Source organism: Monodelphis domestica, chromosome 3 (genome assembly GCF_027887165.1).
Source record: "Monodelphis domestica isolate mMonDom1 chromosome 3, mMonDom1.pri, whole genome shotgun sequence".
Taxonomy (NCBI): domain Eukaryota; kingdom Metazoa; phylum Chordata; class Mammalia; order Didelphimorphia; family Didelphidae; genus Monodelphis; species Monodelphis domestica.
The window spans coordinates 513,082,096-513,103,141 of NC_077229.1; the positions used below are offsets into that span (position 1 = coordinate 513,082,096).

Genomic DNA, 21,046 nt, shown 5'->3' on the forward strand with positions numbered 1-21,046 from the left:
TTAGCACCCAGACTGTGTAAACCTTAAAATTTCCCAGACCCTACTTTATAAGATTGGATTAAGACCATTCCCCATTTGGGCAGTGAACTCTACTTAAAGCAGGAATGTGAGAATTCTACTTTACCTACTTGGGTCTGCCCTAGGGGAAGATAAAGTTGTAAACTTTTCTGAACAATGAAAAGTACTTAAACCCATACTTTTCTTAAGCTAAGTACCTATAAAGGTCAAGCAACTTGTGAATTTGCAAGGAACAAAGAACTGGAAAACTTACTCAGAGCTTTCCTGGTGTGAGTTACTCAAAAATCCACAGCTTCTTAGGTGTGAACTAAGAATGGGCGGTCCTTTAGAAACATCTACAGTGATTGGTAGATGTAAGGACTTAGGGGAGGTGACAGAGAAGATTTTGCCCTTAAAATAAGAGCTCAGGGAAGAGCTGGGAAGTCATTCTGAAACATTCAGATTGGAGAGACTCATTCTGAGGAGACTGATTCTGAAACATTCAGATGGAGGAGGGAGCTGGTGAAAGCAGCTGAGATGCTGCTGGCCTGGTGTCATTAGAAATCCTTGTTTAGTCAGACCTTGTGGTGAGTGTTAAAAAAAACTGATTCTTTCTTACTCTCTCTCTCTCCTTCTTTGATTACTCATTGTATTGTTAATTAAAATTTCTATAAACCCAATTGACTTGGGTATTTGAATAATTGGGAATATTTCCCTGGTGACCACCTTATATTTGATTTTAAAACCCAAGACACTGTAGTGAAACATATTTCTGTGGTCAAATTTACTCACCCTCTCATATCTATCACAATTTATATCTTCCACTATTTTAATCACTACAGTTTAAGACCTCAACCATTTTAAATCTCACAACTGACTGAACTTCACAATCTCTAAAACAACAGCTAAGATGTTCAAACAAGTGCTCTGTGGGGTAATTGTGCTGGCAGCCATTACAGGCTATTGGATCTACACTATTTTATACAGCAAAATAACTAACATGATAGTAGATAGAGTGGAATACATAAGTAATACCACTATGTTCATACTCCAGTTGCCATTCCAAAAAGAAACTATTCTCTGGCAAATTTTAACACAGATCTATATCATTTACATGGCTACAATACAGACACTGACTTATCTTAAGAACATCTACAGATTTGTGATTCCCAAACAGACAGCCCAGATAATGGTAGTGGATAGAAACCTAGAGGCAGTAGTAAAGAACATGTTTGAGGAATTTATGAAGACAAAAGAGCTAGATCAGATTAAGGATAAGGGAAATGGTCAAGGCATATAGCACACCCAAAGAGAAAAACAGAAAGGCCAAGAAAGCACAGTCTAGTATACAAAGGAATGACAGTGATAAGAACACTAAGACAAGTAGTGAACCTGAGAAAATTTTTCTACTCAAAGATGTTACCAAGATATCAAGTACAGTTGATGTGTTACATTCAAAGGTTCATAGACAGTTTACTACCCAGGAGTTAGATTCCCTGAAGAAAAGGGTTCCAAAATTTATCGACCAGCCCTATAAAACTCAGAAGGAATTTAAGCATGTTTTCCAAATTTTTGAACCTGATTTTCAAGATGTGGAATTTCCTTTGGCAGAACTTTTTAGCCCTCATGAGCATCATTAATTTATCAAAAAGAATAGGTCAGAAAACAACCTGACAAGTTGGCCAACAAAGGAGCAAAGGGAAGACCTTGATTTTTCTAATCCCACCAGTATAACCTACCTGAGGAGATGTAGGGAAGACTTGCTCCAAACCATTAAGTTGTATTATTCAAAGCTTAATGCATGGGAAAAATTTGACAAATAGGTGCAAAATAAAGGGGAACCCCAGCTTCCTATATTGATTGCCTGTCAGAGACAGCAGAAGCTATAATGGGTGTAGAAAGGGATACCGAGGAATCTATATCACATGTAAGGAGACAATTTTTGAAAGGGTGCACACCACACTTAAAAAACTTTTTCAGACATTATTTTCCAAAATATGATACAGTGAGTTTAACTGAATTATGTGATATGGCAACTTATATTCATGACAATCATACAGAGCAAAGTAAACATATGCAAGATTTAAAGGAAAAATTAGAAGAATCACAAAAAAAAATTTAAGAGATAAGGAGATGGAGGAAATTAAAAAGTTGAATACTATTAGGACATACACAAAACCTGCTTACAAGCCAAGAACAGTGCAGAGAGAGACTAGGCAATGTTTTTTTTTTTTTCTGCCATAAGACAGGACATCTGATTAAAGAATGTTTTCTAAAAAAGAAATATGGAGTTAGTAACAACAAAAGCACACCAGAAAAATACAAAAAGCAAAACCCCACTTGTGCTCATTGTACGCTGAAATCCACACAACAGGAAACAGATTTATAAGAAATGAAAAATGCTATTAAATCAGGAGCTAAACCAAAATATTCAGACAGGGTTAGGAGAGAATTATGAAGCCAGGCTTATAATGTATGTAGTTTGGTACATGGAGATAGAAGAAATAGTTAAAAAGAGATTGATGTTATACTTAGGAGAAAACAGATGAGAAATGGTGAAAAAGGGTGCAAGAAATTGAATCTGTGAGTGATGACAAATTCAAAAGATCATATGACAGGTAGAGAAGTAAAACAGCTTGATGCAGAAGTTAAAGACATCATTTCTCAAATAACAGCAGAGATAAGAGACTTAGAGGAAAACTATATAGTAACCATACATGAAAAAAAGTACAAATCAAGTCAAAACATTCTTGGAGAACTTTTTTCAGTGCAGATTTGGCACAGGGATTGAATTTTGTAAAACAAAAGGTCAGAAAAAGTTACATAAACTCAAGCAGGAGTTAGTGAAAGATACAGAGAAACAAAATTTCAATTCTCTGCAGCTAGATGGTTGTAACAGAAAATCAAAGCACAAATTTACTGTTACCAATGAGGTTACTGTTACTATAGATGTAAATACTTTGGAAACATTCACAGATTTGTATAACAAAATCCCACAAAACTCAGTTAATTCTTCAAATAGCTATATGGCACAGATCTCCTTAAAAAAACATCTAATCTGAATCCTGAAGCTGAAACTTTCCATCCTACAATGACTGATTTAAACAATATAAATTTTACTGAAAATGAAGCTGACATTACATTTGAAAATAATCATATTCAAAGTAATGGAGGTGAAATGACAGTTAAATTTGAAAAGAGGAATGGAATGACAGACTTAGTAACTGACAGAACAACAAAGGATTCAAATAGCAGACTTGAAGCCAACATTCTAAATGGCAGAGGAGAGTCTGGCCAAATAAACTTATATGAGATAAACAATAACTTTAATTTAAATTTAAAATTTAAATTTAAAAAAGTAGAGGATATAGTACAATCAACCTCAAATGAAGACTTCATAGGAAATGATTCCAATCAAGAAGATTTAGCTGATTCAAACATACAGCTGGCAGAGGGTAGCAAAGAAATAAACAGTGACTCAGTAGCAATACACACCTTAGCTACACAGCCAAAAACATATGTATGGAGTACTATGGGAAAGAATGAAGGCACACATCCTAATGATGCAGGAGAAAATGCAGATGTGCTACACTTATTCCCAGAATGAAACATCATAGAGGGAAAGATTTCTATCTCTACACAGTTAAAAGTCAGGGAAGATGAATATAACCTTTAGGCTGATGATAGAGTAGAATATATAAATGTTAGTAACAGCATTGCATATCTGCAAGAAGAAACTAAACCCATGCCATCAAATACAACACCTCAAAACAAGAATCTAAAGCTTAGCAATGAGAAACAACCAGAAGCTGATTTGGGAAATATAAAAGCTGGTGACATAGGGGTAGATCAACATACAAAGCCAGAGTTAACAAAATCTGACACAAGTTTACAAGGCACTGAACAAAATGCAATTAATAACACAAGGATTACAGAACTCAGTGACTCAGAATCAGAAACAGAGTCAGAAGGAATACCAGATGGTATAATAATAATGGACCTATAGTGATTTAGGACAAGTACCTTACCAATTTTATAAGCTTTATGAGGAGGTAAACAAAGAAGGGGATGTGTGGGACACAAGTGAGAAAATTGAATACCTGAAATCAGTACAATCAAAATCTTATCAGTATGATGATGATGATATGGTCTTTGGGCACAGAACAAGTTGTACACCATTAGAGGAACTTTATGCTAGATTAGGAGTTTATAATGAAGATGACTTAATAGAGAATTTGAATGACATGGCTTGTACAGATAATGATTTTGAATGGGAAGGAGGATATCCAGGAACATATTAAAGAACTGGAGGAAGAGATAGATATATGATTTCCCATCTATTCCCTAACTTAAAAAACATGACAAATACCATTCATGCAGTAAGAGTAAAACCAAAATTAGTTGGAGTTCCAAAGGGTAACATACAACACAAAACCTTGTGAGAATGAGGACTAGTTTTAAGTAGAAAAAGAAAATATTCCAGCAAAAGAACAACTAAGTAATTCAATAACAACTAGAAAAATTCCTAAGTTTTTAGCAGAAAATTCCAACTTCATAACTATGACAAATACAAACACCTAGAATGTTATTGAAGCATCTATTCGCTTTGGATGAATTTGTTATCAAACGTTTTAACATCAAGTTATAGATGAGAACTGAAACAGGTTAACCATATCTCTTAACCTTCATCCTAAAACAATCTCTACCAGGGGAAGGAAGAGAGGGAGGATATACCATGAAAATATTACCTCATAGTTTCAGATATCTCACAATAAACAACAATGTGGTCATGTCATAAATAAAGATACATGCAAATGACATCTGATAAACAAAAAAGTCCTAGTCATGAGCATCAACATAAGTAGGCCTAGAAAATAATCAATAACAGTTCCTATTGTAATATTTATTGAGGAAGAATGTGGAATATATGAAGAACCGGGATACAGGAGGTTTGTAGCAGGGTAAGGTGGAGTTTAAGGGAGAGAGGGAATATTGCTGCTGGTGAGGCAAAGGAGAGAGATGTCCCCTGCTGAGAGGAAGCAGCAGGGGTCTGATAAGGACTATTTGTCGTTTAATGACTGAACTGATGTTCAGCTCCCTCTATGCCCCAGAAAAGATAGTCCACTTATCTGACTGCGAATTCAAATAAGATAAAGTTTAATAACCAGTTTGGATTTTAGAGGTATCAGGAAAAAGGGACAAGGAATGTCCCTAAATAAAGTTGGAGTCTTCCTCGGCTTTGGAGCTAAGGCCAGGCCTCACAGACTGGTGGAGGGTTTCTCCTACGCCTGTCTACTCTATATCTGTGTTACCTTTTGTCAAATTCAGACACTTAGCAGTATACCGCAAGCAACCAAGGAAAGTTCTTATCTTCAGAGCTGATTGGGCCTGTGTCTTTGGGCTGAACCGAGAAGAGGTACTCTGAATCCAGACTGGGAAGCCAACAATCCTCCAACCTCTAACACCAGGAAGGAAGTGAAACTGGCAGGAAGGAAGTGCTAGTCACAAGACCCAACTGCCACTCCCAGTTGCCCCTTCACCCATCAACTGTCAGTCCTGACAATTTCTTCTCTCTTGATATCCCCACTGTTTCTTGTTCCAACACAGTGACAGAAAGTTCAGAACTTATTTCTAGTTTCCTTTTCACACTATGTAAAGAAAGCACGCGCACACACACACACACACACACACACACGAGAGTATGTATCAACAGAAAGCACAGATAAGAGACCATTGCACATGTTAAAATGATAACAGAAAAGCTCTGCAAAAGCAAATAGAACAGTTCCAGAAAGAAATATAGCCAGTAAAACAGATAGAAGGAAAATATGCATTTAAAAAATTAATTCCAAAGAAAAGTCTCCACATAATCTATACAAGTCTCTGCCAATAACAACCACAGTAACAACAAAGAAAGTAATTTCAAAATGAAAACATAACTCCATGACCAACAGAATTACATTATATCCAAATTCTATCTCCAAGGCATATATAAAAGATAGCATACAATAAATCCCCTTTTGAACAAATTCAAACATCAAAAGATAAAAAAACTTATACTATACTGCATATACCCACTAATGAAGATGAGCATATATAATAGCTTACTTCCACACATAAAATAACTAGTGAATTCTGACAAGCACTCATGAAGAACTCATAGCTTATTTACATGCACAATGAAAATTTCAATCTTACATGCACAGGTAAAAACCTTACATGTATGCATCTTCCCAATTGTTCCAGTATGTTCCTGATTGTTCCAGTATGTTACTTAATTAAAGAACACAGGACCACAATCAAGACCAACAGCAGACAAAAGTGGCATGCTGACCAGATGACGAGAGATCAAGACACAGTTTTCTAAAATCAGCATTAAGACATGGAAGGATTTTGAAAGTTTGGACTTGTGATCATGAGGTTATGTAAGAATATGACTTACATGTTAACATCACATAAATACATACACATGCTACACAGAAATACAATGTAGGAAGAAATCTCATGGAATGGGTAAGTATACAACATATGCACAGTTGCAAAACACAAAATTCACACTGATATATAAATTTCTGTGGAAAATTCAAAGAAATTTCTTAACTACATGAGTTTGCACAGAAATCAAGAACAATGTATTATAGTTGTACATATGTAAATCTGTATAGGTACAACTTATGTACATATGTGAATACTAATGTACTAACAAAGTATATTAGAATAATTTAGTAATGTTCTAATAACTATACTATATGGACAGTTTAGAAAATTGTTCAAAGTCTTAGGGAAGTAGGGACAGACATAAAAACAACTTAAGTAGAGAAGTTAGATTACATTATGATTTTAGGTCAGCAATTGTTTGTAATAGAAATTTTACTTGAATTTATATGGTTACATATTCAAAATACTGTTGAAATTTTTTAAATATTGTTACATGATGTTATGTTCAAAAACCCCTGTTCATGTAAAATTCCTTGCTTACCTAAACCATTTTTCTATACCCAAACTTAGCATAGAATTAGATAGACAGCACAGCTAAGATAGATTAGGATTTGTTATTTTGGGAGGGTAAAGGAATAGTTAATATAGTACAGGGTTAAGAATTAGATAGTTAGAAATATAACAAAATATATATCTAGAAGGTAAGTATCATTAAAAAAAAATGCTGGTTGCATTTTTTCCAAGACGAAAAGGGAGGATTGTGGAAGAGAGGAATTGGGAAGCATGCAAAAGGCAGAAGTGGAGGCTGATGACTTGTCAATCAAACAAAGGTTCCATTTGGAAGGTTACTGGGAGAAGCAGTTGAAAGAAGGAACTGACCAACTGGAGGATTATGTCTTTTAACCTTGAAAGACAGAAAGGAGAGGTGGTTCTCTTGATCTTGAAGATTGAAAAAGGAAGGACAATTGTCCAGAGATATCTCTTTGACTTGCTCTGTTTATGATAGTGACTGAACTGCCAGACCTATCAATCATTCCTCCCAATTTGAACTCTATCCCAATATCCTCCAACCTAAGGCTTACTGTAGTGTTAGGGAAATCCCCAACCCTCTTACCTCCATTCTCTTTCTTTTCCTGTCTTCCCCAAATAAACCTTTACTTAAGATAATATATATATATATGTATATATATATATATATATATATATATTTCATTTGAAACATCATTAACTCACAAGAACAAGAACAAGAAAAGGGGGAGGGAAGCTGAAGAGGGAGGAAATGGGAGGAAGGGAGGGTAGGCAAAAAATAAGATAACTGCCCCCATCTATTAGTTATCATTAACAACCAAATATAGTCCCTTATTATTATCTATTACAACTAAAAAATACTTGCTCCATGAAGACCTATCAAGCATTTTGTAGGTTTGATAAACTTGGAAGAACAAGTTCTAGGACTGGTCCCTTTACTGGTTATATCAAAGAATAAACAAATGCCAGACTCACTGAAACTCCCTTCAAGACTATTTCAGTGAAGACTAGGTAATCAAAAATGCTGATATCAATCTATTATGTCATTCTAAAGGTCTGGTTCCAAGTAGCTCACCTCCCCATCCTATGTGTGTGAGACAGGTATTAGACTATTCCTTATTGTTTCCCCACTGCTCTACAGTAGTCCCTCTACCTGGAATTAAATACTGCTATGTTTGAGGGTAAAAAAATGTTATCCTATGTCTTATGTTCTGTATTAGAAGCATCCAGACATTCTTTGAAGCCAGGAGCAAATAACTGGTACTCACTCATCCATCTACATTTAAATCATATTGAAATTTCCTCAGACAAAAAAAGGACATTTTTTTCCTGCTTTCATGTATATACAACATAGATATATCTATGAGGTTATAATGAAATAATCATTATGAACTAGTCTCTAAGAAATCTTCAGCTTTAATAGAACAATCATAACTCTATTCTGGTTTATAGCAGGTGAGAATATTATTTCCTGCTCTCAGATATGCAAATTCAGTTATAACATGATCATGGGTGATACTCAGTGGAAACTGGTTTGACACAGCAAGCTACAAGGTAATCAAACTCACTTCCTGCTGACTGGAAAGCATACTTAGTTCAGCAACTTGATGCAACTGATGTGGTCATATAGAAGGAAAACTAGTTCCATAGCTATTAACAAGAATCAAAAGTTTCTCTTAGAACCAAATCACTACAATTAACTCCTTATTAGGCTTAGAGATAAGTAGTTTTGTAGATTATAACACTACAATATCTTCAAATGTGTAAATTTTCCTTAAAGATGATGAAGAGAGGGTCAATTCAATTTGGCAAATGCTTTTATAATGTCTAGTATGTGCAGAATATTGAACAAAGTTTAGATAATATATACCCCCTAACCTTCTCTAGTCAATCAATTCCCAAAGACTTTACTATTTTTTCCAAATGCCTACAGAAACACTTTCATTTTCTGATATTTTGAGCTCCAAATTCTTTCCTCCCAACTCCCAATATATATGCATAGATAGGATTATATATGTGCTATCAAACAGTACATATTCCCATATTTGTCATGTTGTGAAAGAAGGCATATATCACACATATAAGAAAATATTCATGAAAAATATGAAGTGAAAAATGTTAAGGTTCAATCTGCATTCAGACTCAATCAGTTCTTTTTATGACTATGGATAGTATTTTTCATCATGAATCATCTGGAGTTGTCTTGGATCCTTGCATTGGTAGTTGCCATTCACAGTTAATTATGGTACAATATTGATATTACTGTGTATAACATTTTCCTGGTTTTGCTCATTTTATTCTGCATCAGTTTATATAAGTCTTTCCAGGTTTTTCTGAAATCATCCTGTTCCTTATTTCTTATGGCACAATAATATTCCATGACAAGCACATACCACAAGTCATTCAGTCATTCTCAAGATGATGGCCATCCCTTCAATTTCCAGTTCTTTACCACCACAAAAATAAAAGAGCTGCTATAAATATTTTTGTACAAGCAAGTCCTTTTCCACTCTCTTTAATCTCTTTGAGATCCAGATATAGTAGCAATATGGACGGGTCAAAGAGGATGCACAGTTTTATGACCCATTGGACATGTTTCCAAATTGCTCTCCAGAATGATTTCAACAGTTCACAGCTCCACCAACAGTGTATCAGCATCTGCCTCTTCCCACATTTATCATTTTCCTTTTTTGTTATATTAGTCCATCTGATAGATGTGAAGTAGTGCCTCAGAATTAGTTTTATTTGCATGATTTGGAGCGTTTTTTTTATATGCCTCTAGATCATTTTCATTTCTTTGTCTGAGAACTGCCTATTCAAATATTTTTCCATTTGTTATTGGGGAATGACCTGTATTTTTATCAATTTGACTCAGTTCTTTATTATTTGAGAAATGAGGCCTTTGTCAGAAACATCTGCTACAAAAAAATTATTTCCCAATTTTTTGTTTCCCTTTTAATCTTGGTTGCATTGGTTTTGTTTGTGCATTTAGCTGATCTGTCTGACAATCAATCAATCAATCAACAGCAATTTATTCATCATCTACTATGTGTAGAAGACACTATGCTAAGTAGTAGGGAATGAAACAATCCCTATTTCGACTGGAACAACCTCCAGGAAGTGATGCAAAGCGAAAGGAGCAGAACCAGGAAAACATTGTACACAGAGACTGACACACTGTGGTACAAGAGAACATAATGGACTTCTCCATTAGTATCAGTACAATGTCCCTGAACATTCTGCAGGGATCCAGGAGAAAAAACATTATCCACAAGCAAAGGACAAACGGTGGGAGTAAAAACACTGAAGAGGAGCAACTGCTTGACTACAGGGGTGGAAGGAACAGGAACCAACAACATGGAAATGGGTTCAAATCAAGGACACATGTGATACCCAATGGAATCATGCCTTGGCTAGGGGAGGGGTAGGAGGAGGCGGGGAAGAACAAGAAAAGAATCTTTGTTTCCAAGGAATATTGTTTGAAAATAACCAAATAAAGCAATGTTTAAAAAAAAAGAAAGAAAGAATCCCTGTTCACAGTTAGAATTTACATTCTAATAGGAGAGATAGCAAGTACATATAAAATATATACAGCATAAATATAAAGTTAATACAACTATATAGATGTTGGGGAAGTAGAGCATGGAGGAAGGTGAGGTTTCATTTTATTTTATTCTATTTGCTCAGGACTTTTCTTTCCCAGGTTAAAGCTTCAGATCTATCTGGAATGCACCCTTCTCTAAGTTTCAAACCCCCACATGCATTAATTCCTTTTTTTAGCCTATTATGAGAGTTAGTATAACTGACAATGAGTAAAATTCCACTCATTTTCCTATTTTTTTTCCTTGTCAGCTAAAGCTCAGTCTTAAAATGTCATACATATCTGAAATATTGATAAGACCACAATTTATAACTAGAGCAAAACAAGAGGTTTTTCCCACCCCACCCTATCACAATTTTTTTACTCCAAGTTCAATAGAGGGAAAATATAACTTCTTCCCTTTGTAACTATTTGTTTCATTCATTGCCTCAACATGTTTCTCAGAGCTTGGAACAAACCAAAGGAGGCTCTAGGAGGCCTGGGAAAAGGTTAGAAACTTTTTTTAAAAGACATTTCATTTTACCTGGGGCTGCTGGGATAGATTGAGAGCCAGGCCTAGAGACAGGAGGTCCTAGGTTCAAATTTGATGTCAGGCACTTACCAGCTGTGTGACCCTGGGCAAGTCACTTAACACCCATTGCCTAGCCCTTACTGCTCTTCTGCCTTGGAACCAATACACAGTATTGATTCTAAGACGGAAGGTTAGGGGGTTAAAATAAATAAATAATTTTTAAAAAGATACTTTATTTTACCAATTAAATATAATAACATTTTTCCACATAAATTTTCTGAAGTTATATGATCCAAATTGTCCCCCTCCCTTCCTTTATCCCCCCCTCCCAGAGAAGGTAAGTAATTTGTATTATCATGCAAAATATGTTTCCATATTGTTCATTTTTGTAAGGCTAGAAACTCTTGATTAGGATACTCCCAGAAAGAGTTCTCTAAAAAAACCCCACAAATATAAAGCAATATAAATGCAAAGTAAGGATTATAAACAAGTTCAAAGCAAGGGTGATTTCTGGGGCCTCTTAACACTCTCAGCCCTTTGATGAGCTTCTCCAGTTTTGAGTTGTGACTGTCTAAAAGCATTTCACTTTTGAATAAAATTTTTTGTGAATTGAATTGAATTCCTTTTCTCTAGTCCCAGATTATTCTGGATGAAGTCTCTCTATCAAACCAAAGAGTTCTTTGCCCACCAACAATTCTCTGACCTTGACTGGATAATCCCTAAAGCAGGTATTTTCCCCTTTTACCTTGGTATTGCTTTAAGGATACTTTTCAATCCTGTAAAAATAAATTAGCAAGTTATAAAATATTTAGATGGAGAAACTGTTCCAATAGAGGTTCAAAACTTTTCAAAACTGTTGAACTTGCCAATCAGGTCCAAACTGTTTGGATACTTTTGATAGAGGTAAGCAAAAGTATCCTCAGTGATTAAGTGAAGCTCAAATGTGAACTTACCTTCAGGGCCAGGCGCAAGAACACTAAAGAGACTCTTTTTTAAAAACATTAATTTATTTAGTCAATTTAGAACATTATTCCTTGGTTACAAGAATCATATTATTTCCCTCCTTCACCTCTCCCTTCCCGTAGCTGACATGCAATTCCACTGGGTATCACATATGTCCTTGATCAGAACCTATTTCCATGTTGTTGATGTTTGCACTAGGATGTTCATTTAGAGTCTTCATCCCCAATCATATCCCCATTAACCCATGTAAACAAGCAGTTGTTTTTCTTCTGTGTTTTTACTTCCACTGTTTTTCCTCTGGATATGGATAGTGTTCTTTCTCATAGATCCCTCCAAGTTGTTCAGGATCACTGCATTGCCACTAATAGAGATGTCCATTACATTTGATTGTACCAGTCTCTGTGTATAATCTTCTCCTAGTTCTGCTCCTCTCTGCATCACTTCCTGGAGGTCGTTCCAGTCCCCCATGGAATCCCTCCACATTATTATTCCTTTGAGCACAATAGTATTCCATCACCAACATATACCACAATTTGTTCAGCCATTCCCCAATTGAAGGGCATCCCCTCATTTTCCAATTTTTTGCCACCAAAAAGAGCACAGCTATGAATATTCTTGTACATGTCTTTTTTCCTTTTTATCTCTTTGGGGTACAAACCCAGCAGTGCTATGGCTGGATCAAAGGGCAGACAATCTTTTAGCGTCTAAAGAGATTCTTATTATAAAATAAAGTGTTCATTGAAACTGTTCAATATATGGATAAAGAAGGATGTTTAATTCTAAGGGATTCTAAATCCACCCAAATAAACTCCCAGGTTCCACAAGGAACCACTTCTCCTGTGTTTCACAGGCTACACTAATCCTTCCTGATCTGACTAACACATTTATACTATCTAAATAAAACTACCACTAATATCCTTATAAATCTTGTCAAATTATAAAATAGCAAATGCTAGCTGGTTGAGTCTCAACAAAAATCAAGTTAGGACAAGACCAGGTTTTTCTTTGGTCTCAGACATAAACCAATCTATAAAGACCACAATAGATAGTCACTAGTGTTTCCCAAGTTGGGAAAAGAAAACACTGAGCTCCTTCAGGTCTTTCCCTCAGACAGAGAGAGAGGCAAAGATGTTACCTCCTCCAGCCCTGAGAGAGAGTCTCTGAGAGTGTGTCTCTGCCAACTGCCAGAGAGAATAATTGACATAGAAAAATAGTTATAACTGTCAACAGTTGAAATTAACATACTCTCTCAGCTCTGCTTCAAACTCCAGTTATTTTCTCAAGTAGCCACTTTACTTCTTATCCTTAAACTAAAAAACAATACTAATTTTCTAATACCGTCCTTACAATCCTCTATGCTTTCCTGGAGGTCACTAGATCTACCTCTAAAGCTAATTATTTTTGCCCCAAAAGGTAACTTCAGTTCTCTTACTAGACTTCACCCAGACAATCAAGGAAATTTGAATCTTTCCTTGCTCTCTGGATTAGGCGTCAATTAACAAGCCTAACTTCCATGAATTGAATTGAGATAAAATTGCTATTTAAAATATTACTAAAAAATTAAGGGAGAAAGTAAAATGCAACAACCACACAAAAATCTTATTCCGGTGCCTCACTATAACACAGAGGTGACCCCGAGTTCTCAAAGGCAATGAACAATGACTTCTACACAGATCTGCCAAAATAAACAGGCTTCAAATATAATAACAAAGATAGACAATATTTATTATCCAAAGTCCAATCCAGCTAAGTACAGAGTTTCTTATCACAACCAGTTAGTTGACTATAGGTGATGAATTCTTTGATTATGGCAACCCATGAAACAAAGAAAATTACAAAATGTCCATTAGTCTCATTTAGCATCCTTCCTCTTCTGCAATGATGTCAGAGTTGCAGAAAAGGGGGACTGAAGGGCCAAAGAACTCCAGTCACAGAATATGAATATGCTAATGCAACTAAGATTATTGACCAACAAGCAATTAGTAGATAAACTGCTGGATGTATCCAACTATATAACTATTGATATTATTGCTAAAAATGAAGTCTGAAAACAAAAAGATGTGACTAAAAAGAAGATAAATTCTTCTTGGAAAGATAAATAAAGAAGTAGTTATTTTCATTGTGTACTATGGAATGACAATAAACAGCACTTCAGAATATACTTTGATATCTCTCTGTTGAGTGCTCATGAGATCACAGGCAATAAGGCCACCATGAAATGAATCATAGCTTCTCTGTTAGTATCTTTTCTGGAGGATGAAGGAGTTTACCTTCATTATATGAATTATATGAAGAATTCGAAAAGGTCCTCTGAGGAAATTCAAAATATACATTGACATTTGGTGACTTTAAGCTAAGGTGCTCTTGGGACAGATGGGGGTGGGGGAGGAAACAAATATCATTTGGTACTAAGAAATAGGAGGCCCAAGACTTGTAAACCACTCAGGAGTCTTATATCTATTTATCATGAATACTTTCTTCATGAAGAATGTTAGAAGGTCAACTCTAAATCACTAGTGATAAAACATGTTCTTCACCTCTTGAAAGGTGATAATCTTAAGGTGCAGAATGAAACATACATTTTTGGATATAGTCTCTATGTGGATTTGTTTTGGTTGACAATGTTTGTTACAAGAATTGTGTTTTTTGCTCCTTTTTTAAGTAGAGGTCGAAGGATCTGAGAAAAAGACAGCTAGTAGTAATGTTGCAAAAAATAAAAAGAATGAAAATGAAGGAGTTTTCAAATGGACAGAAAAGAACAGAAGAAAGCTCATTAGGAAACACATAAAAGCAAGACAGTTTTGAAAATATGTTGAATTTATTATGTGTATTTTTAAAATTTCAAACTGTATATGAGAGATTCAGTTTCATATATCCTCTTTTTCTGTACTACTTTATAAATGGAAACAATTCATTTCTTCTGGTCTATATTCAATTCAGATTTATTTCCAAATGTTCTCTAAAAAATAGTGTCAGAAGGTACCAGATATAGAAAGTATGATGCCCAAAGATGGACATTCTTTTTCTCAAATGTATGAACACCTTTTAAAAATTGTTGATTATATCTTAACAGACAGGAAAAACTGGTTACCTGTGTTGGTGTCATCCCTGAATCAGTTGTCTATGAAAAGTCAGACTGTTGATTTGTTAAAGCATAGATCAAAACCAAGACACAATTTACAAGAAGGGATAAAGATGAGAAGAAAATAGCAAAATATAGTTATATTGTTATATAATGAATTCATATAATTACATGATAAATTTATAACTTCAACATGTCTGATTTGCTATACAAAAGAATCTGGTCCATTATCTTTAGCCTTGCAGATAGACCTAATTTCTTGATCATAGGAGGGAAGAAGGTTATTGCTAGCCCCTCATTCCCAATTTCCAACCAATCCTATTGTTCCACCCATCCCAGCTCAAATTGATTTCACCATTCATGATGTCAAGCTCCTTTAGCTAATCATAACTTGCTCCTCGTTAATGAAGCCTTGTTCTTTCTTCTGTACTCCCCAAAACTCTAAAAGAGAGCTGTCCTCATCACTTGAGGTTTAGTTTTGCTGTATAAGCCGAAATCCTAGTAAATTTGTGCTTTACAAATAAATTCACCATGCTTAGAACTTTGAGCCTCAATTTACCTTACTTTATAAAACATTGGAATATGGAAGTACAAAGCCTTGTGCTGGAGCCCCAAAGCTGGACATCCTTTCTCTCAAAAGAAAGAGATCCTTTCTCTTAAAAGAACTCAGGCTAAAATAGACAAGAACAAGTACACAAATGATGATTTACAAGAGCAGAATGAAATTAAATCAAAAAGAAAAATTCAAGCAAAATGCAATGAGGAATTTATGGAGGCAGAGGTCACTTTCACCTAGATACACAGGGAAGTCTTGGTGGAAATAAGTTAAAACTGGGCTTTAAAAGGAGAGAGATGAGATTAAGATGAGGCTGAAAATTATTCAGTTTGGCAAGAATGTAGGAAATATGATGAAGAGTATTTTGAGATAGAGCAGGAAAAGTTTAAATTAGGAGCAAAGTGTTGAGGTTCTCGAATGTGATAAGCAGTAGAGAGCCAGTGAAAGTGTGGGCTTCAAAAAGAAAACTACTAAGGGCTTAATACTATCTAAGAACAAAAGCATTCTTCGATTTTTCAATGAACTCTGTCAGACCTTGTCTACCTAGCTTCTCTCTTGTTACTGACTGTCTCTACATCCCAATTGGTAGCCTAGCATACACTCTAATCATATTAGAAGTTTATCCTTTCCTTAGGTGAAATCCATATTCATTTTTAAAATACCAGAGATGGAGTCAGGAAAACCTGGGTTCAAATCCCATCTTTGATCCTTTAATTGCCAATACATTTTTAAAGTCTGAGAACCAAATCTTTGCTGTTGGTGCTACCTAACACCCAGGACTGCCTTCCTTTTCAGCTTTCCAACTCTTTGCCAAATGATGAAACTCCCACAAAGTTCCAAAGTCCAGCCACGGACTGCTTCAATGACAGTACATTAGCAGTACACAGTATTCAGTCAAGTCCATGAGGGCATCAGCACTGATCCCATTTTCAAACTCCAATCGAACACTATGTCTATTTGACACCTTTTCCCACTTCCCTGCCTCGTCAAAATGAAGTCATTTGTCTCATGAACCTGTCTCCACCATCACGTAATGAATACAGAATTAGCGTGTGCTAATCTTTCAATCTTTCGGTAGATTTTGCTGAAGAGACCATATTCCTTCCTGGAACAGGACACTTACGTACCTTGAATTTGCTGCTAGATTGCTCAGGAACTATTGTATAGGCCGTATTTCTTTGTTATGACAACATTTCAACGAAGCAGATTTTCAAATCAGGCAAAGGACTCTTCTGTAGAACTGGAGTTCGTTTGCATGATAGCAATCTATTGAAAGTATTGTCTATTCGGGGGTGAAGGAAGGAACGAACGAAGAAAGGGATAAATTGTGAGGAAATTAACCTTCATCTGGCTTTTTGTTTGGGGGTTGGGACCCTCCTGCCTCACACTAACACGATTTCATCTACTAGTCACCAGAAGGTTGGGTGAATCATTTTTTCTAAACTTCACCTCTTGAAGTTGGTTTGAGGTTTGCTAGTCAAAAAAGAAATGAAATAAGAGCCGTTGTTAGACCATAAGTCTTTTATCTGGGCGGCACTGGTCAATTTGAGGCGCCACTTCCCCCAAGCCTTTACTTTCCCTGAAGTTCACAACCCGGCTTTCCCTCAGACCACAGACTCGTGTCCCTCTAGGGAGCTATGAAGGGCAAAGCCATGAAGGGAGGGGAGGCTGGAGCAGGGAATTCCCAAGCTTCCGTTTATGCTCGCGACCCCGCTATTCCATAAAAAATGGAACATTCCGATCTCTCCGCTCTCCGATATCGCAGCTCCCCGGAGCGGGGCGGGCCCCCTGACTGTGTGGAAGCTGCTGTCACTCGAGGCGCGCCGCTGGAATCCGGGACAACTGGAGCTACGTTACGGGAATAGGGTCCCCTCGGCGCCCCGCCTCCTCGTTCTTCGGACCAATGCTTGCGCCCGTCCGGTGGCGCCGAAACCAATCAGAGGCCTCCCAGCTCCGGGCCTAGACTTGAAGGCTAGAGTGCGCCGGGGAGGGGCCGTGAAGGAGGCCTGGGGTAGAAAAGACTGGGCTGTTGCCCGGCTGCCTGCCTACCCGCCCAGAGGACGGTGGGGAGGCCGGAGCTGCGAGACCCGCGGTGGGGCAGTGAAGCCCAAGTTCGACTGGGTTGCTGCTGCTGCCCGCCAGAGCTAGGGCAGGCCCCGGGCCTGCCTCCGAGTTCGAGTAGGTGGGTGGAGGAGGCGTCGCCTGCCTGCTGGCCGCTGGTGAGGACGGGAACCGGGGAAGGGCTAAGGAGGGGAGAGGGACCCTAGGGGCCGAAGAAGGAAGCCCTCAGTGGGGAGAGGACTCGAAGGGATGAGGAAGGGAGCTCTGGACAGGAGAGCACTCGAGGGGATGAGGAGTGAAGCTCTGGGGAAGGAAGCACTCCAGAGGCAGAGGAGGGGGATCCGGCGAGAGAGGGTACTGGAGGGGCTGAGGTCTGGGAGATACTGGGGGAGAAGAAACTGATGAGGAGAGAACATGGGGAAATAGGGGGAACCCAGCCTGACCGCGTGACGGACCCGGAGAGGAGACTTGGAAGAGGAGGCGGAGGTTCAGATTTGGTTGTATAAGGGCCGGGGAATTTTGGCTTAGTTAGATAAAGGACGTGGGAGGCCGAGTTGGTAGAGGGTCCCCAGAGGCGGCTGTATGAGGGGATAGGACCGAGGTTCTCTGTAAGAGACAGGAATCTGTGGCTTGTGAATGACCGTGCCGTTTCATTAAAAAAAAAAAAAAATCTCTGACTTCCCTGCTTGGAAATCCCCTTCATCCCTTTCCAAGTCTCTACCTCTTTATTTCTACTTCCCCAATTTTGTTTCCTCCCCAAAATAAGCCTTGAACAGCGTCTCCCTTAAACCAAACCCCCTGTTCTCTCTCTCCCCCAGCTTTACACATCTGTTTATCCGTATTAAATTCAGTTAACTCTCTGCTGTTCTCTCAACCACCACTTTCTTTCACCTTGTCCTAAAGGATTACTACTTCTTATTGCATTAGGTGTTCTATTTATCCACCAACACTCTATCTAGAAATAGTTGTGTTTCGTTTTTTATCTCCACAACAGCTAGATTTATCAAAGTTCACACTACTTTTATATTCAATAACTGTTCATTCCCCTCTCCTTCAAAGTTCATTTACATTCTTTTTCAATTAATCTTGTATACCGTTCCAAAAAAGCAGCAGACTCCACTGTTCAATGTTAAATATGACTTATTACCCACTTAATGATTGAAAACTAAAATTTAAAGGTTATTATAAGCAGCAAGGCACTATTATTAAGAGGGGAAGGGTTTTCTGTATCAGCCTCTACTTAAGGCTTTGAAAACTATTTTCTTCTTCTTGCAGAGCTTTTTCACTTGAGAAATACTAAGGTTTGAAAATAAATATTGCAGTTTTGCAGTACTCTTTCTCTTGGGTTCTGTCTTTTCCTTTACCTGGTAAAAGTGGAATTTGGTCACAGAATCACATTTAGTAGCATTGGACCTTTTAAATTATTCTATTTTATAGTTGGTAATTATTAAGTCAGGCTACATCTTTCAGAGCAAATTCAGATTTTTTTTTATATAACTTGACAACTTGAAGCTGAAGCAACACCTTTGAGAAACTTATTGACTCAAATGAGAATTTGAGATGGTCACAATTATTTTAATTTTGTAAATCTCATACCTACTTATTTTAATTACAAACTGAAAAACTGAGGCAACTTGATTGTTGAATTAAAGCCCATTTTTATTTTTTAGTCTTTCAGTTCCTTTACATTTTTTCTGAATATTTTTATCCCAAATGAATTATTAGAAGTGACAAAAGAGAATGAACAATATAGCAGTATTTCCTAATCTCAAATATCTTTCAGATCTGTTAAGATCAAATATCTTAATTCTTGACCACCCAGTCCTCCCAACTGAAGCATCTGTTATCACAGATAGTTACCACTGAGAGTTCCCAGTGGAAGAAAGGAGATGAAGAACCTATGGTGACAAAAACAGGACTCAGGAAAAGAAGTCTTTTTTTTTAATAATTAGGTTTTAATATAAAACAACCAAAGAATTCTAAAATTTGAGAATTAGAAGGGACCTTGGTAACCATCTAATATGACCACTTTGCAAAAGGAACCTTTGGTATTAAAAGTTTTGGGGATCCTTAAAAATTTGCTGAAGATCGACATCTATATATGTGTGTTAATTATAAGTGTGTATGACCCTTCTTTCCTATGAAGCTAACACCACCTTGGTGCAGATCCTTATCACCTCACACCTGGACTATTGTGATCTGCCAGTTGGTCTCCTGGCTCCTACTCTGGTCCATTCTCCATTTAGATGTCAAATTGATCTTTCTGAAGCCTAGGTTTGACCATGTCATACACACCCTCTCCCTTTCAGTAAACTGCAGTGGTTCAATATTGCCCTAGAATCAAATATAAAGGTTTATAAAGCCTTGCCCCCTTCCTACTTTTCCAGTCTTCCTATAATTTACTTCCTCCTTGTATTTGGTGATCTATTGACACTGGCCTTCTGCTCTTCCTTATAAAACACATTCCATTTCCCAACTCTGGGCCCTTTTACTAGCTGTTCCCAGTGCCTGGAAAATTCCCTCCTCTTTTCTGCCTCTTGTATCCTTGTCTTCCCTCAAGACCCAGCTAAATTCTTGCCTTCTGCTTTTCCCAGGCCCTCTCAATACTAGTGCTTTCCCTCTGCTGTTCATCTCCAATTTATCTTGTATATTTTGTTTGTACATAGGTCTTTGCATGTTGTCTCATTAGACTATGAACTCCTTGACATCAGGGATTGTTGAAGCCTTTCTTTCTTTGTATGTCCAGTAATTAGCACAATGCCTGATGTATTGTAGTCACTTAATAGATACTTGTTAACTGACTGTGCTAATGGGAGAGGGAGAACCCCATTTTCTGGGGTAGTTTTCCCCCCCTAAACTCAGTTAAATTACATGTTTATTGTTAGTACTGTTACATTGATTCATTTTCTTAAGAGGTGATAGAATTAAGTTTTAACATGACAGAAGATAGAGTGTTGGACATTGAACCTTCTTGAGTCTTGATTTCCTTATCTGTAATGGTTCTTCGCTTCAAAGATTTGTTAAGTCCCTTCTCACTCCAAATCTATGATTCTAAGAAATACTATTAAAAAGCTACAGCATTCCTTTGTAGAACTGATATTTTATTATGTCTCATTTGATGTCCTGATCTTGAACTATGGTATTTTGTGCTTATTTTAAAATATTTTCAACAGTGAATACTAAATAAATGTTTTTATTATCTTGTTATAAAAAAAGCACTAGATTGTATCACCAATAGAGATTTCTTCTAGCCCTGTTTCTGCTGATAACTAACCGTGGAAACTTGGTCAAGCCATTTACTTTTCTGGA

The 21,046-nt window shown here is 36.9% G+C and overlaps 1 protein-coding gene and 1 long non-coding RNA gene across 15 annotated transcripts in view; one reads left to right on the forward strand and one right to left on the reverse strand.

Annotated features, from left to right (window-relative positions):
- The window catches only part of LOC130458542 (uncharacterized), a 32,907-nt gene extending 15,971 nt beyond the window's left edge, over positions 1–16,936 (reverse strand). Inside the window, exon 1 of the long non-coding RNA XR_008917949.1 lies at positions 16,804–16,936. This is a non-coding gene — a long non-coding RNA (uncharacterized LOC130458542). The remainder of the gene's footprint in view (positions 1–16,803) is intronic.
- Positions 12,070–21,046, forward strand: part of IL6ST (interleukin 6 cytokine family signal transducer) — a 67,484-nt gene continuing 58,507 nt past the window's right edge. For 12 of the 14 annotated variants that reach the window (XM_056824896.1, XM_056824898.1, XM_056824900.1 and 9 more), the window contains exon 1: positions 12,070–17,895. The gene's annotated coding sequence lies outside the window, so the exon portion shown is untranslated. The remainder of the gene's footprint in view (positions 17,896–21,046) is intronic. The other 2 variants (XM_056824901.1, XM_056824905.1) reach the window with 2 other exon arrangements.